The sequence below is a fragment of the Macaca thibetana genome, chromosome X (assembly GCF_024542745.1).
Source record: "Macaca thibetana thibetana isolate TM-01 chromosome X, ASM2454274v1, whole genome shotgun sequence".
NCBI lineage: Eukaryota > Metazoa > Chordata > Mammalia > Primates > Cercopithecidae > Macaca > Macaca thibetana.
The window spans coordinates 72,891,734-72,906,442 of record NC_065598.1 but is presented as its reverse complement, the minus strand read 5'-3'; the positions used below and the strand labels follow the sequence as shown (position 1 = coordinate 72,906,442).

At 38.1% G+C, this 14,709-nt stretch overlaps 1 protein-coding gene across 4 annotated transcripts in view; it reads right to left on the bottom strand.

Annotated features, from left to right (window-relative positions):
* Window positions 1–14,709, bottom strand: part of LOC126946324 (cytochrome c oxidase subunit 7B, mitochondrial) — a 1,159,743-nt gene that overhangs the window by 963,405 nt on the left and 181,629 nt on the right. The window contains exon 1 of one of the 4 annotated variants that reach the window (XM_050776458.1): window positions 6,202–6,205. The exons of the other annotated variants lie outside the window; for them this stretch is intronic. The gene's annotated coding sequence lies outside the window, so the exon portion shown is untranslated. Of the gene's footprint in view, window positions 1–6,201; window positions 6,206–14,709 lie in introns of those variants that run through there. 4 annotated transcript variants of the gene reach the window in all.

Genomic DNA, 14,709 nt, shown 5'->3' with positions numbered 1-14,709 from the left:
TCTTTTATTTGTGATGCTGGGGTGTCGATTTGAGATCTTCCTCCTGATGTGGGCATTTTGTGCTATAAATTTTCCTCGTAACACTGCTTTAGCTGTGTCCCAGAGATTCTGGTACATTGTCTCTTTGTTCTCATTGGTTTCAAATAACTTCTTGATTTCTGTCTTAATTTCGTTATTTACCCAGGAGTCATTCAGGAGTGGGTTGTTCAATTTCCATTAAATTGTGTGGTTTTGAGTGAGTTTCTTAATCCCAAGTTCTAATTTGATTGCACTGTGGTCTGAGAGATTGTTTGTTATTATTTCAGTTCTTTTGCATTTGCTGAGGAGCATTTTACTTCCAGTTATGTGTTGGATTTTATAATAAGTGCCATGTGGCGCTGAGAAGAATGTGTATTCTGTTGATTTGGGGTAGAGAGTTCTGTAGACATCTACTAGTTCCAGTTGATTCAGAGCTGAGTTCAAGTCCTGAATGTACTTGTTAATTTTCTGTCTTGTTGATCTGTCCAACACTGAGAGTGGGGTGTTAATATTTCTGGCTATTACTGTTTGGCAGTCTAAGTCTCTTTGTAGGCCTCCAATAACTTGTTTTATGAGTCTGGGTGCATATATATTCAAAATAATTTTTTTGGTGCATATATATTTAAAATAATTATCTCTTATTGTTGAATTTTTACCTTTACCATTATGTAATTCTTTTCTTTATCTTTTTTGTTCTTTGTTGGTTTAAAGTCTGCTTTGTCAGAGACTAGGATTGCAACCCCTGCTTTTTTATGTTTCCATTTGCTTGGTAAATTTTCCTCCATCTCTTTATTTTGAGCCTGTGTGTGTCTTTGTACGTGAGATGGATCTCCTGAGTACAGCATGCCGATGGGTCTTGACTCCTTATCCAATTTGCCAGTATGTGTCTTTTCATTGGGGCATTTTGCCCATTTATTTAAGGTTAGTACTATTATGTGTGAATTTTATCCTGTTGTCATGATGCTAATTGATTATTTTGCACACTAGTTGATGCAATTTCTTCATAGTGTCATTGGTCTTTATATTTTCGTGTGTTTTTTGGGGGGCTGTATTGGTTTTTCTCTCCATATTAAGGTGGGTGCCTGCTCCTTCTTCTGGGACCTCTGACCTCGAGGGGCACCAACCTGATGCCAGTAGGATTGTTCCTGTGTAGAGTGTCTGCAACCCCTGTTGGAGGGTCTCACCCAGTTTGCTGGCATGGGGAAGAGCACTCATTTTATAAAGCACTTTGTCCCTTGATGGAGAGTGTGTGCTTCACTGGGGAGTAACCGATTCATCTGGGCTGCCTGGATTCCTCAGAACTACCAGGAGGAGAAGCTGTCTACTGGTCTGCAGAGACTGTGGCCAGCTCTCCCACTAGGGGCTCAGGCCCAGGGAGATCCAAATTCTGTCCCTGAGCCTCTGGCTGGAGTTATCAGAGATACTGCCCCACCCAATAAAGAAGGATGGGTCAGATTTAGGCCTGAAGATGCATTCTGGCTGCAGACTGCACAACCAGTGTGTTGAGCTGTGGGGACAAGTCTTGGAATCAGGCACTCCAGCCTCCCTGGCTCCAGAAGGGGAGAAGCACAACATGGAGCTATAGAAATGTGTGCTACCCTTCCCTACTCCCAGGGAGCTTAGTGTGTTAGGCAGTTGTGAGTCCCAGTGCTGGCTGCTGCCCTTCCCCCAAGGAGCTCAAATGGCTTAGACAGCAGGCAGCCACAGGTGGTGCTGGTAACCCCTTCTTCTGGGAGTTCAATAGGTTTTTAGCAGATTCCAGCTGAGAGGTTGTAAGAATCTGCACGTTCTAGGGTTGGGACATTAGTCCCTGGTGGCATGGTTTTGTGAGTGGGTTGTTCTGATCCATGGGCTGCACAGTTTCATGGAAAAAGCACAGTTTTCCTGGCTTGGTAGTATGCTCACTCACTGCCTCCCTTAACTGTGGGGAGGGGGTTCCCCTTCCCTGTGTGGCTCTCAGGTGGGCCACCGCACCACACTGTTCTGCCTTTTCTCCATGAGTCACGTCAGCCTTCTAGTCAACTTTGATGAGAGAACCTGGATATCTTGGTTGCCGGTGAAGGATTCACGTACTTATTATAGTTTGTTTTGAAGGGAGCCTCTGAAGGCAGCTGCTTCTAGTCAGACATGTTGGCTCAATGGAGGAAGTAATTTTAATGTGGATGTTTCTATGTAAGCAGGGTATTAAATGTCTGATTACTGCTTTGGCATTCCAGCCAATTTTCAGTGTAATATCTATGACTATTGGTAGAACAGAGTTGTCAAGGAAGGTAGCAGACCCTTAGAAGTTACCACATAAGGTCCTTTGATCATTCCTGGGAGGAAATAAAGAGCTTTACAAGAGTGCTATGAAATTCAGTAGGTGACCAACAATATATTGGTAGTCATGCTAAGAGAGTGGGAATGAGGGTATATTTTTATTTTTGGATGTTTACTTCGTTTCACTAGGTATGCAGAATATACTAGTTATGTAGAATATATTTTAAAACTGTAATAAGGAAAATGTTATGTAGAAAGAAAAAATATAAAAAGAATATTGGTAAGGAGAAAATTATTTTAAAAACATAGAGGGAAAGGTAACAGAATAAGAAGGAGGAAATGAGAAAATATTAAAAGCTAACAAAGGAGAGAAAAGAGGAAGAGGAGGGAAAACAGAAGAAAAATTGAAATGAATAAGGAAACAAACAAATGTAAAAGAGAAAGAAATACTTTTCAAAAGTTAGATGAGTTGAAAAAATATAAGGAAGGGGGCATGTCAAAGGAACACAGGAGCCAACCTGAATAGAATCCCAATCTCAAAGCTGGACCAATTGGAGCAGCAAAATAAATAATGTGGTACTGGATTCTAAATCATTTTTATAGATACTCTCCCAAATGATGGATCTTAATCTCTGTTATCCCAAGCATGGACCAGACTTAATAACTTGATTCCAAACAGTACATTATGCAAAGGGAGAAAAGTAATATTATAGTAAAAAAACTTGGCAAGCACACCTCAGCCAGGTGATAAGGTTAATATCAATAGTGATAAATCATGTAAATAGTATGTACTCTTGTTTTAATGTGATGAGAGGAGCACTTCACCTCTGTAGTTTTCCTCTCCAAAACACATTACCTCAGTCTATTATGAGATAACCATTGGAAAAATCCCATTGTAAGGACATTATATAAAACACTTGACTAGTACTCCTCAAAACTGTTAAGGTCATCAAAAACAAGGAAAATCTGAGAAGCTCTCCAAACCAAGAGCAGTCTAAGGAAACATGACAACTAAATGTAATATGGTATCCTGTATGAGATCCTGGAACAGAAAAAGAACATCAGGTAAAAACAAAAAACAAACAAACAAAAACAAAAAATGAATAAAATATGGACTTTATTTTTTTTAATTTATTTATTTTTTTAATTTATTTATTATTATTATTATACTTTAAGTTGTAGGGTACATGTGCATAACGTGCAGATTTGTTACATATGTATACTTGTGCCATGTTGGTGTGCTGCACCCATCAACTTGTCATTTACATCAGGTATAACTCCCAATGCAATCCCTCCCCCCTCACCCCTCCCCATGACAGGCCCCTGTGTGTGATGTTCCCCTTCCTGAGTCCAAGTGATCTCATTGTTCAGTTCCCACCTATGAGTGAGAACATGCGGTGTTTGGTTTTCTGTTCTTGTGATAGATTGCTAAGAATGATGGTTTCCAGCTGCATCCATGTCCCTACAAAGGACACAAACTCATCCTTTTTTATGGCTGCATAGTATTCCATGGTATATATGTGCCACATTTTCTTAATCCAATCTGTCACTGATGGACATTTGGGTTGATTCCCTAACTCATTTTATGAGGCCAACATCATCCTGATACCAAAGCCTGGCAGAGACACAACAAAAAAAGAGAATTTTAGACCAATATCCCTGATGAACATCGATGCAAAAATCCTCAATAAAATACTGGCAAACCGGATTCAGCAACACATCAAAAAGCTTATCCACCCTGATCAAGTGGGCTTCATCCCTGGGATGCAAGGCTGGTTCAACATTCGCAAATCAATAAACATAATCCAGCATATCAACAGAACCAAAGACAAGAACCACATGATTATCTCAATAGATGCAGAAAAGGCTTTTGACAAAATTCAACAGCCCTTCATGCTAAAAACGCTCAATAAATTCGGTATTGATGGAACGTACCTCAAAATCATAAGAGCTATTTATGACAAACCCACAGCCAATATCATACTGAATGGGCAAAAACTGGAAACATTCCCTTTGAAAACTGGCACAAGACAGGGATGCCCTCTCTCACCACTCCTATTCAACATAGTGTTGGAAGTTCTGGCTAGGGCAATTAGGCGAGAGAAAGAAATCAAGGGTATTCAGTTAGGAAAAGAAGAAGTCAAACTGTCCCTGTTTGCAGATGACATGATTGTATATTTAGAAAACCCCATTGTCTCAGCCCAAAATCTCCTTAAGCTGATAAGCAACTTCAGCAAAGTCTCAGGATACAAAATTAATGTGCAAAAATCACAAGCATTCTTATACACCAGTAACAGACAAACAGAGAGCCAAATCAGGAATGAACTTCCATTCACAATTGCTTCAAAGAGAATAAAATACCTAGGAATCCAACTTACAAGGGATGTAAAGGACCTCTTCAAGGAGAACTACAAACCACTGCTCAGTGAAATAAAAGAGGACACAAACAAATGGAAGAACATACCATGCTCATGGATAGGAAGAATCAATATCGTGAAAATGGCCATACTGCCCAAGGTAATTTATAGATTCAATGCCATCCCCATCAAGCTACCAATGAGTTTCTTCACAGAATTGGAAAAAACTGCTTTAAAGTTCATATGGAACCAAAAAAGAGCCCGCATCTCCAAGACAATCCTAAGTCAAAAGAAGAAAGCTGGAGGCATCATGCTACCTGACTTCAAACTATACTACAAGGCTACAGTAACCAAAACAGCATGGTACTGGTACCAAAACAGAGATATAGACCAATGGAACAGAACAGAGTCCTCAGAAATAATACCACACATCTACAGCCATCTGATCTTTGACAAACCGCAGAAAAACAAGAAATGGGGAAAGGATTCCCTATTTAATAAATGGTGCTGGGAAAATTGGCTAAATATGGACTTTAATTAAAAATTATGTATCAAAATTTGTTCATTAATTGTAACAAATACATTAAAGTAATCTCATAGTAACTATAATAATGTAAGACGTTAATAATAGGGGAAACTGGGTGTTGAATATATGGGAACCCGCTGTACTGTCTTTGCATCTTTTCTGTAAATCTAAAACTATTCTAAAATAAAAATGTTATTTAAAAATGAAAAGACAAAAAGTGGAAAATGACAGACAAATAAGGAGAAGAGAAAAAAGGATTTTAAAAATTAAAGAAATAGTATAGAAAAAGGGAAAACATTTTAAGTCTTAAATTCTAAAACAATCTAAAAACTCCAAACAGAAACCCTTAAAAAACAAGAAAAACACAATTAAAACCCAAAGAAAGAAAGAAAGCATGGAGAATACAAAAATACAGGAAAGAAAAAAAAAACAAGCAAACAAGAGAAAGAATTTTAAAAATGGAAAATAAAAAATAAAAGTGCTAAATAAAAAAGAAACAAAACGAACACAAAACTCACATGAACACAAAACGACCAAGCAAAAAGAAAATCCCAAACCCCCAAATCCCAAAACACAAAATGTAAAGCAAATCCCTGAAAACAGAAAAGGAAACAGTCCTAAAAACACAACAGTAGCAACAAAAGAAAAAATGGAAAAACGAGAAGAAAGGCAAAAGCGTCATCATCAACAACAATAACAAAGAAAAAAAATACCCTAATACTAAACAGGATAAGAAGAAGAAAACCCAATAGACTAAAAGCAGAAGAGAAAGAAAAAAAAAGAAGAAGAAGAAAAAACAAAGGAAAAAGAAATTTCAGTACATTTTTAAAAAATGATCTGCTTTCTTTGGGTAGGTGTGTGGAGTGGGATAGAAGTACCCACAAAGTGTGATTGTCCACAACACATGGCCTTTGGGAGCTGTTGGAAGGAATGCAAAGGGCATGTTATTGTAACATAGGCAGATAGGCATTTAAGTGGCTTATTACCACCATATTAACTTTTTTCTTTGTGAGTCTAGGAAGCTGACTGTTTTACCCAGAGCCCCTGAGCCCTGTTTTATTTTTTGAGGGTCTGAGAGATAAACATCTATCGATGGGCCAGATCCGAGATCTATATTGGGCTTGTGCCTGTTCAGATAGAGACACTGGTTTCTTTTTCAAATGTTATTGTTATGAATAAAGGCAGTTTTCTAGTTGGTCCACAGCTAAGTGACTATGAGGTTCCTTCCTATACTTTGCTGAGTCAGGGCCCTGAAAGTTGCTAACCACCAACTAACCAGGAGCCAGGAGGCAGTCTTTGCCATCTGCTTTTAAAATGATTCCTGCCCACCTAAAGGGATACAGAAATGGAGATTATCCCAAACAGTCAGAATCCCAAATAGCAGCAATCCCAAATAATGAAAGTTCCAAATAGCAGGAATCTCAAAGGCATTTGGGTTTGACTTTATAACATGTTATGTGGTGTTTTTGGTTAGTATTATTTGCTTTAACTTTAAAATTCTGTTCAGTTTAAGATGATGCTAAAATCCATTTAGATAATCAGATTGAGTCTTGATTGAGTGGTGGAAGGTGGTGGTGGCTAGGATGAAATACGTGTCTTAGATAATCCCTAAGCAAAGTAGTCTCAATGAAGACCATTGAAAGTTTTATGATAATGATGATACCTGGGCATGCATTTTGACACACAAGTACACTCCTCTGGTGTTCATCTCACTAGAAGTGGTAGCAACGGATAGCTATAGCAATAGGACTGTGGGGCACTTATCTCCCACAAATCACATCAGTGGGTGGCCAGGAGCCAGAGACATTTATACTCCCAGTAACCTTGTAATCCTCTGGGTCCTGGAGCCTGATGTTTCTTGGGCCTGGCACCTACAGTTGTGATACTGCACACTAGCAACTAGACAGATAGCACATACCACAATATCATTGTCCAGCTGATGGGTCATACCCAGAAACTGAGTTAGCATGCATACAGAATAAACATGTGGACTCAAAGAAGGATTATGAGATCTAGAAAGAAGTTCTAGGATTTATTCCTGGCTCAATCCCCTATGAACCATGTAATCTTGGGCAAGTCACTTAACCTCTCTAAGCTTCTTTTATACAATGTACCTACCCCACAGAAATTGAGTGTCTGTGGCTTTTTTCCTCATGATGAAAATTTGAATTAAGCCACAAATGATAAATATAAATAGGGAATGGAAGAGCTATTGCTTACAAAATTAGGGTATTACAATAATTTGAAGTTGCCATAACAAAAAATAGGATGAGGTATTGATCACAAGCCAGTTTGTTTCTCCATGTTCTGTCATGTGCTTCTTTTCTTTTTTGGTTTATCCTCCAGCCCACATCCCAGCCAAACCTGTGTGTTTCTCAAACCTATGGGCTCAAGCGATGTTCCCGCCTTAACCTTCCAAGTAGCTGGGACTACAGATGCACTCAACTACGCCTGGCTCAAGCCAGTCTTTTTCTAGTGCATTGTTCACCATGTAACACTTTTAAGTGGCATATTCAGTAGGTACAAAATCTCTTAAGGTCAGAAGAGAAGTTGGGTCGAGTGGTGATATTCTGCCTAATGGCAGGAGATTGGACTAGACTAGTGATAGAAGACTTATGGTTTTCACACACCAAATATTTTCCAAAAAATATCAAGGTGTCATATAGGGCTGCTAATGTATTATTTTGCTAATTAAGGACATTTTAAAACAACAGCTACTCTCTGTGATTTTCATCATTTCAAAAAAGAAGAGGTATTTTCACATCAAAAAATAAGAAAGACATAATCTCAAAATTAAAAATAGTGGGAAATTTTTAACTTTACCAAGCAATCACCACATAATTCCTGTTTTGCTCATTTTTCATTTGGACCAGTGCAAATTTCATTATGAATTGATATTTAGGAACCACCCAACTAGATTTGGGTTCTATTCTTCACTTTGCCACTAACTTACTATGTGACGTGCTTTGGTCATGTTTCTTCCCCATTTGTGGCCTCATTTTTCTCATCTCTACAGTGGGACAATTAGGTTAGAGGAGAATTAAAGGCTTTTTTTTTTTTTTTTTTTTCCAGCTCTAGTGTTTAAGATACTGTGACTTTTAGAGGTTCTTTTTAGTCCTTGGAATCTGAATTTGTGCTGGAAAAAAAAGAGACTTTACTTATAATTACAGAACCCTGGATCAAGTAGCAGGCGATTCACATTCCCGGCATGCACATTACAGAGAGCATTTGTATCAGCCATGATGCAAGACATCAGGCTTTTTGCTTTTTATATTCTTTACATTTTGTGGGGGAGAGTTACTTCTTGGAGATCAAGCTGTCACTTCTCTAACATTCCCTGTGATCATTGCCTTTACTGTTTTATTTCACGTTTACTCCAAAATCATACAAACTCAAAGCCTCCAGGCCCTCCTCTGGTGTGTGTGTGTGTCTGTTTGGGCTTGGTTGCTATAGAAAGATTTTTACTTCTTGTCTCTTTCCTTTCCCGTCTGCCCCAATCCCCTAATATGCACTTTCCACGAATCCTTCCCTATTTATTTTTTCTTTCTTTTTTCCCTTTAGACAGAAAGCGTGACCTCAGCTGTTGGCATGGTCCATAAATGGCATTATCTAAATTCTTGGCAAAATCCCAACTGGGGAATGTTGGGCTTCAGTTAGTTCTAGGTAGCTAGAGGAAATATAAAATTAATTAGCAACATAATTTTGAGCTTTACCTGCCTTGTAAAAGTGCACTAGTGTTTGTACTAGAAAGCACGTTCTGGCCAAAATCCTACCCTGCTGTTTTAAGAAGACTTGGAGTTTAAATGAGACATTTTGAGCAAAGTGGTCATTTTACTGGCAACCCCAGCTTCACTAGTCCTGCGCAAAAAATGCAAGAGTAAATACAGGACTTTAAGGCTACTGTCTTGAAGTTAAAGAAGAGTTCATTCTGCACTTGTCCTAAGAGACCCTAAATCTCCAAAGATGAAGTTGGACTTCCTTACCTCCAGTTCTGCCTCCAGTGTCTCTCTTCATAGATTGTTTTCTTGGCATCTGTTTATATGATATCTGAAGAGTGGTTCACTGTAAAGAAAAAATAAACATGGTATTCATGAAGTAGCCCAAATTATAGTGCTTTTAAAAATTAAATTTACTTTAAAATAAATGATACAACCCAAAATCCAATTTTGAATTTAGTTCCTCCAGTTGTTCACTGTTAAGGGTGATACATTGTTTTGTTTCTGGGAAGGCCTGAGCTGAGGGCATTTTCATGTGATCCACAGCTTGCCCATCCCCCTGCTTGCCTTCCCATTCCAGACTTCTTCATTGCCCTAGCACTGGGCCTTCACAGCCCGGGGTAGAGGGAGTGTGGCACACTGTACTTCTGGATTCTACCAGCTGTACTTTCACTGGGGAAAATCAACTTTGAAGTAAAGCTGGGGACCTGCCAAAGAACTGAAAAGAGGTTATTAAAAATGGTATTTTTCAAACCACGAATGATGTTTTGCTAGCAGAGGCTAACAGGTTACTTGGAATCTGAACTGCTTTGGGTTTCGGATTAAATTGCAAAGTTGGCTGAGATTTCAGACCCCCAGGGTCCTGAGGGCTGAGGGCACAATTGAGAGCAGATTAGATGCTGGCTGCATCTATACAATACCAACCAGCTAGTTAAAAGGGGATAATTCACTAGAATCTATTTAGTGTCATGAACACAAAAACATTAAGTTTGAGTTTAGCTTTATTCTGTTTTTGATATAGTTTTATTTATTTGGGTTTATTTTACTAAATTCATACTAGAATATATTTTGAGTATGGAAATAGCCTGTATTTCTATTGTAAGGATCATATTTTTTACATTTTCACTATATTCTCCCTCATATTTCTACCCCCAACAGTTGTAAGTGGTGAAGATTCTACATTAAGGAAAAAAAGAGTTCTATGGATTGCTTAGTAGGTCACTATCTTATTCTACTCTCCCAGTTGTTTTCCCAACTAAACTATGACAGTACCTGAAATTTTACAAATAGCATTTTAACCTTTTGTTCATTCAGGTACTTAAAGAAGTTTTGATTTTCAAGACTTTTCATTTTAATCTTTGTTTGTGGTTTATCTAGATCTTTTGCATCATCTCTTCTGGATCATAGTTGATAACCCCCACAGCATGAAAGACCTTTCTGTCCTTGTGTCATACTGTTAGGTTTTTAGAGGTTTTTCCTTCTATCTGTCCTCAAGAACTTTCCCAGCCTCATGTTCCATGACTCCCTTCCATAAGATCACTTGCTGTTCCCTTAACATGCTTGAATGCATTACCTGAGCTCTGAGTGCTGGGTGTGGTGGTCTTGAGCTGTGTTCTCTGGGATACCTCCTGTTCATATGGTAAAGTTTGCTTGGTAAAATTCTTAGGGAAAAACTTACCTTATTATCAGCTCATAAACCAGCATTTATGGCTTGGAAACCTGCAGTTTTGAGTTGTTCTTGCTTTGACCATGACTACCTGGATTTTTATTGTGAACATAGTCTTGTATTGCCTACTCCTCTTTCTCCTTTCCAGGGCTAGGAGATCCCCAAGATAAATGGCTTGGCGAAGCTATGGCCAAACCCTGTTGAGATGGATGGAGGTTGGGAATGGGGTGGACAATAACTTTCCGAGTATCTAATCCCATCTGGGTGTTTTCCAGATTCAGAATCCCAGAAGTTACTTAATATCCTAGGCTGTTAGAGATCTTCTAGTTAAACCTCCCCATTTTTATGATGAGGGAACCAAGGTTGGAGTAGGAATTTGTCCAAGGTCACATATCTTGCAAGTGAGAGAACTGGGATGAGAGCCTTGATCTGTGGAATATGTTGTCTAATGTTACAGTTATTAAGAGTAATCAGGGGTACCAGATTCATTCCCTGGCCATTTGAACTCCCAAGCAATTCTTCCCACTCTTCCTCCCATTCTACTTGATAAGAGAAATGCTAACTGACAAAATAGTAAGCACACAGAAAATACCAACACAGATGTTAGAACTTTTTAGGCCTCGATATTTCAGCTACATCATCTTAGGCCCTGCCCTGCTTCCCACAGCTCCCCTCCGCATAAGATATCTAAGGTGGGAGCTCTTTACTGTCCAGGACAGTCCATGGAGGGAAGGTGAGAGAATTTTTCTGCCTCCATGGAAGACCAATACTGACCTAAGACCAGCTTTCCTGAGTTTTTCCCAGGCGAATTCCACAATAGATGGGGGTAGGAGAGACATAATTAGCCCAGACTGTTTTTATTTGGTCTCAGTGTAGGAGATCAGACGTCCTGAAAGAGAATTGAAAACACTTCTTTCTTTGGATTCCTGGGGCTGCGTAGGGGGAGGTTGGGCCCCCACTTGGCACAGAGTTTATTACAACATTCAAAAAAAGCTCCAATATTGTTGCCCAAGGCTGAATGGAAAGTTTTCCTTCCAGTCAGGGCCGACTCCTAAACTCCAAGCTTCTTAAGCCTTTGATTAGCAGACACCTGCCACCAAGGAGACCAGAAAACAATAAAGCTGTGAGGGGCTGCTCCTGAGGATGGATCAGCATTAACAGAGCCTGGATGGGAGGAGTAAAATGATTTGACACCTCTGCCTGATCCTGAAGGACACAAAAACTCTGCACATTTTGCTGAGATTTAAAAAATCTTTCTTTGAATCTGTTGAAAGTAGCATTTTCTGTTTTTGACTCATTCACATATACTGAACTTATAAAAGTTTCACTTTAAATGCCACTGTGTCTAAAGAGTTAACCCATGTCTTCCATTTTTCATTTAGGGTGAGAATGCTAACTATCTCACCTTTTATCATCTCTTATTCAAAATATTTTAAAGAGACTAGAGGCAGAAAGATTGCTATATTACTAATGATCACTTCAGGGTAATTTGTAGCTTAACAGAAGGTGTTGGAAGAAAGTTATGATGAATTCAAAGGAAAAAAAAATAAGGACTCACAAACATGAACTTCAGATATACTGGGGTGACTAGAGCTTTTCTAGATCCCTCAAATCAACTTGCCTGCATATGAGAATATCTCTGGAAATAAGCCTCCTTTCATCAGCATAAAGAACTATTTAAAATATTAATGGTTATTATTTATACCCATGTACTTTCAAAACATATTTTGGATTGCTAAGAGTAAGGATTTTTATCTGATGGGAGGTCATTGCAAAGAGGCTCCTTCTGCAACTGGCCCTGATGAGGTATTTACCCAGAGCAAAGCACATTGGCCTAGTTGTCTTGGTGATAGACAACTTGGCAGCAAGAGCTGTCTGCACAGCTCTGAGGTGGGGTTGAGCTGTCTGTAATGTCTCCATTCAAGTTTGGCTAATTGTAATCAGGAAGAAAAATTAATCTAGAAAGAAGGCAAAAAAATATTACATCTCCAGCCGAGTTTTGCATGCCTGTAAATATGCTGGGTTAAAAAAAAAAAGGTTGGGGAGTTCCTGTTCTGTCATTTTTACTGTTATTATTATACATGAGCTGGCACATTAGCCTCCATGACAGGATTAGCAGCTGTGGCAACATGCCAGTCTCCTAAGTACCCCAAATGAAGTTGAGATCTGTCACTATCCATACTTCATCAGCATAGTATCTGAAGAAGAGAGAAAGCAAGAAACATGTCTCTGGAAGTGACTCTGCTAATATACAGCTAATAAACTTATATATTTAGCCAGGAAAGCAAGCTCAGGGCCAAAAGAACCAAGACAGAGGCTGTTAACTTCAAGTCTATGAAACCCAAGAAATCATAAGCAAAAAAATTTCTGTGTGTATATGCATATGTGCATTTTTCTGGAGTCCTTAGTTTTGATCAGATTCTCTAAGGATCTGAAATCCTCAAAAAGTTAAGAACCACTGCTATATAGATTCAGATTTACAGACTTCGATCCAGTTATTTTCTCCAGGTATTCAAGCATTGAGTGACAGTAGAATGGTGGAATCTTATATATTTGTCATGTAGACCCATTAGCAAAACATGCTGTAGTTCATGGTAGTTGAGTGTGGAGATTATTTAGCATATTATCCTTTAAGTAAAATAAAAGCATAATATTAATCTTTATTCTTTCTTTGATATATCATAGTATATTATGTAGAGTAAGGTTTAAAGAAATATAAACACATATGTACAAATTTAAAGCTTTCTTATCTATTTTTGTTACTATTTAATCCTGTCTTCTTTGCTTTATCTCTTGCTTCCATGCAGTATTGAAAGGCTTGTATCCACTTCTTCCTTTTATAAAGTCACTGTGCATCTTTATGTAGCTGTTGACATTAGTGGAGTCTCATTTGATGACATAGTTTTTGTTCTGATAATGTTCGTAGTTATTACTAGTTAATCAATCTGTTTTATTCTGGTATCCCACGTTTTCCAGTTGAGCCACCATCTCCTACTGCCAAAAATCAAAAGCAAGACATTTTGACTTTGTCATTTCAATGAAACTGTTCCAACTAGGAGCAGTTACTATTGTTTTAAACCTCTCAGTTTTTGTGTGTAGCACACAACTCTACCTAACTCCAATACTATTTAGTAGAGTTTTTCACTTTCTCCTGTATTAACTTCTTTCTTTAAAAAATTGACATGTCTTTTACTTTTATAGTTAGGAAAAAAGAAAATTAAAAAATACATATCTATTGAGACAACTAGGCTAACTTCTAAGGAGTTATCAATTAAGCTTTTGAAAACCCTCAATTAAAAGAGCATTATGATATTAAATATATGTATTTTACTGAGATGCCGAAGATTATTGTGAGATATGTAACTGAAGATTTCCTGTACAGTCTGGATCTCAGAATAGGATATCATAATGTGGCTCAAATATCTTCTCTCTCCAACATCTCTGATGTTTATAGAAAAATCAGAATACTTGAAGGGTATATTAAGATACGAGTATGATTGTTGGCCACTTATGAGGTGACCAAGGATGGTCAACACACAATTCTTGGTAAACAAAAAGCATACGTATGCCAAATTCCCACTCTATCCCTGAACCTCTCATGCTTGTAAAGACTAGCATTATGGTGAGTCTTGGGAATGGGGTAAGGTAATTGTTTTACACATTATTGGTAATTTATAAAACAACTGAAAGTGTAAAGGCGTTTTTTTTGTTTGTTTGTTTGCCTCATCAAAATAGCTGGGTTAAGGTAATCAGGTCAAACAGTTCCTGGTATCAAAATGATTGTATAACAATCTGAATTGATGCTCCGCTCAAGTGTTATCTCTTTCAGGGGGCTTTCCAAGATATCCCAAGTCCAAATTAATGGCTCTCCTTCTACTCTCATAGACCTTATTCTGGTACTTCATTATAGCACTTATTTTATATTTCAGTACACTGTATATACAACTGATTCTTCTTATTATTTCATAAGCTTTTTGAGAGCATTAACCATGTCTTAATGTCTTAGTCATCATTGCTGGCTACAAAGTACCATTTTATTAATGAATTCATTTGGTTATCAAATATTATTAAATGCATATTTATGCCAGACATTCTGGTGCTGGGATCTTAAGATGAAAATACGTAATTCTTGCCCTCAAAGAGCCTAGAGTTTGACATAGTAGGAGC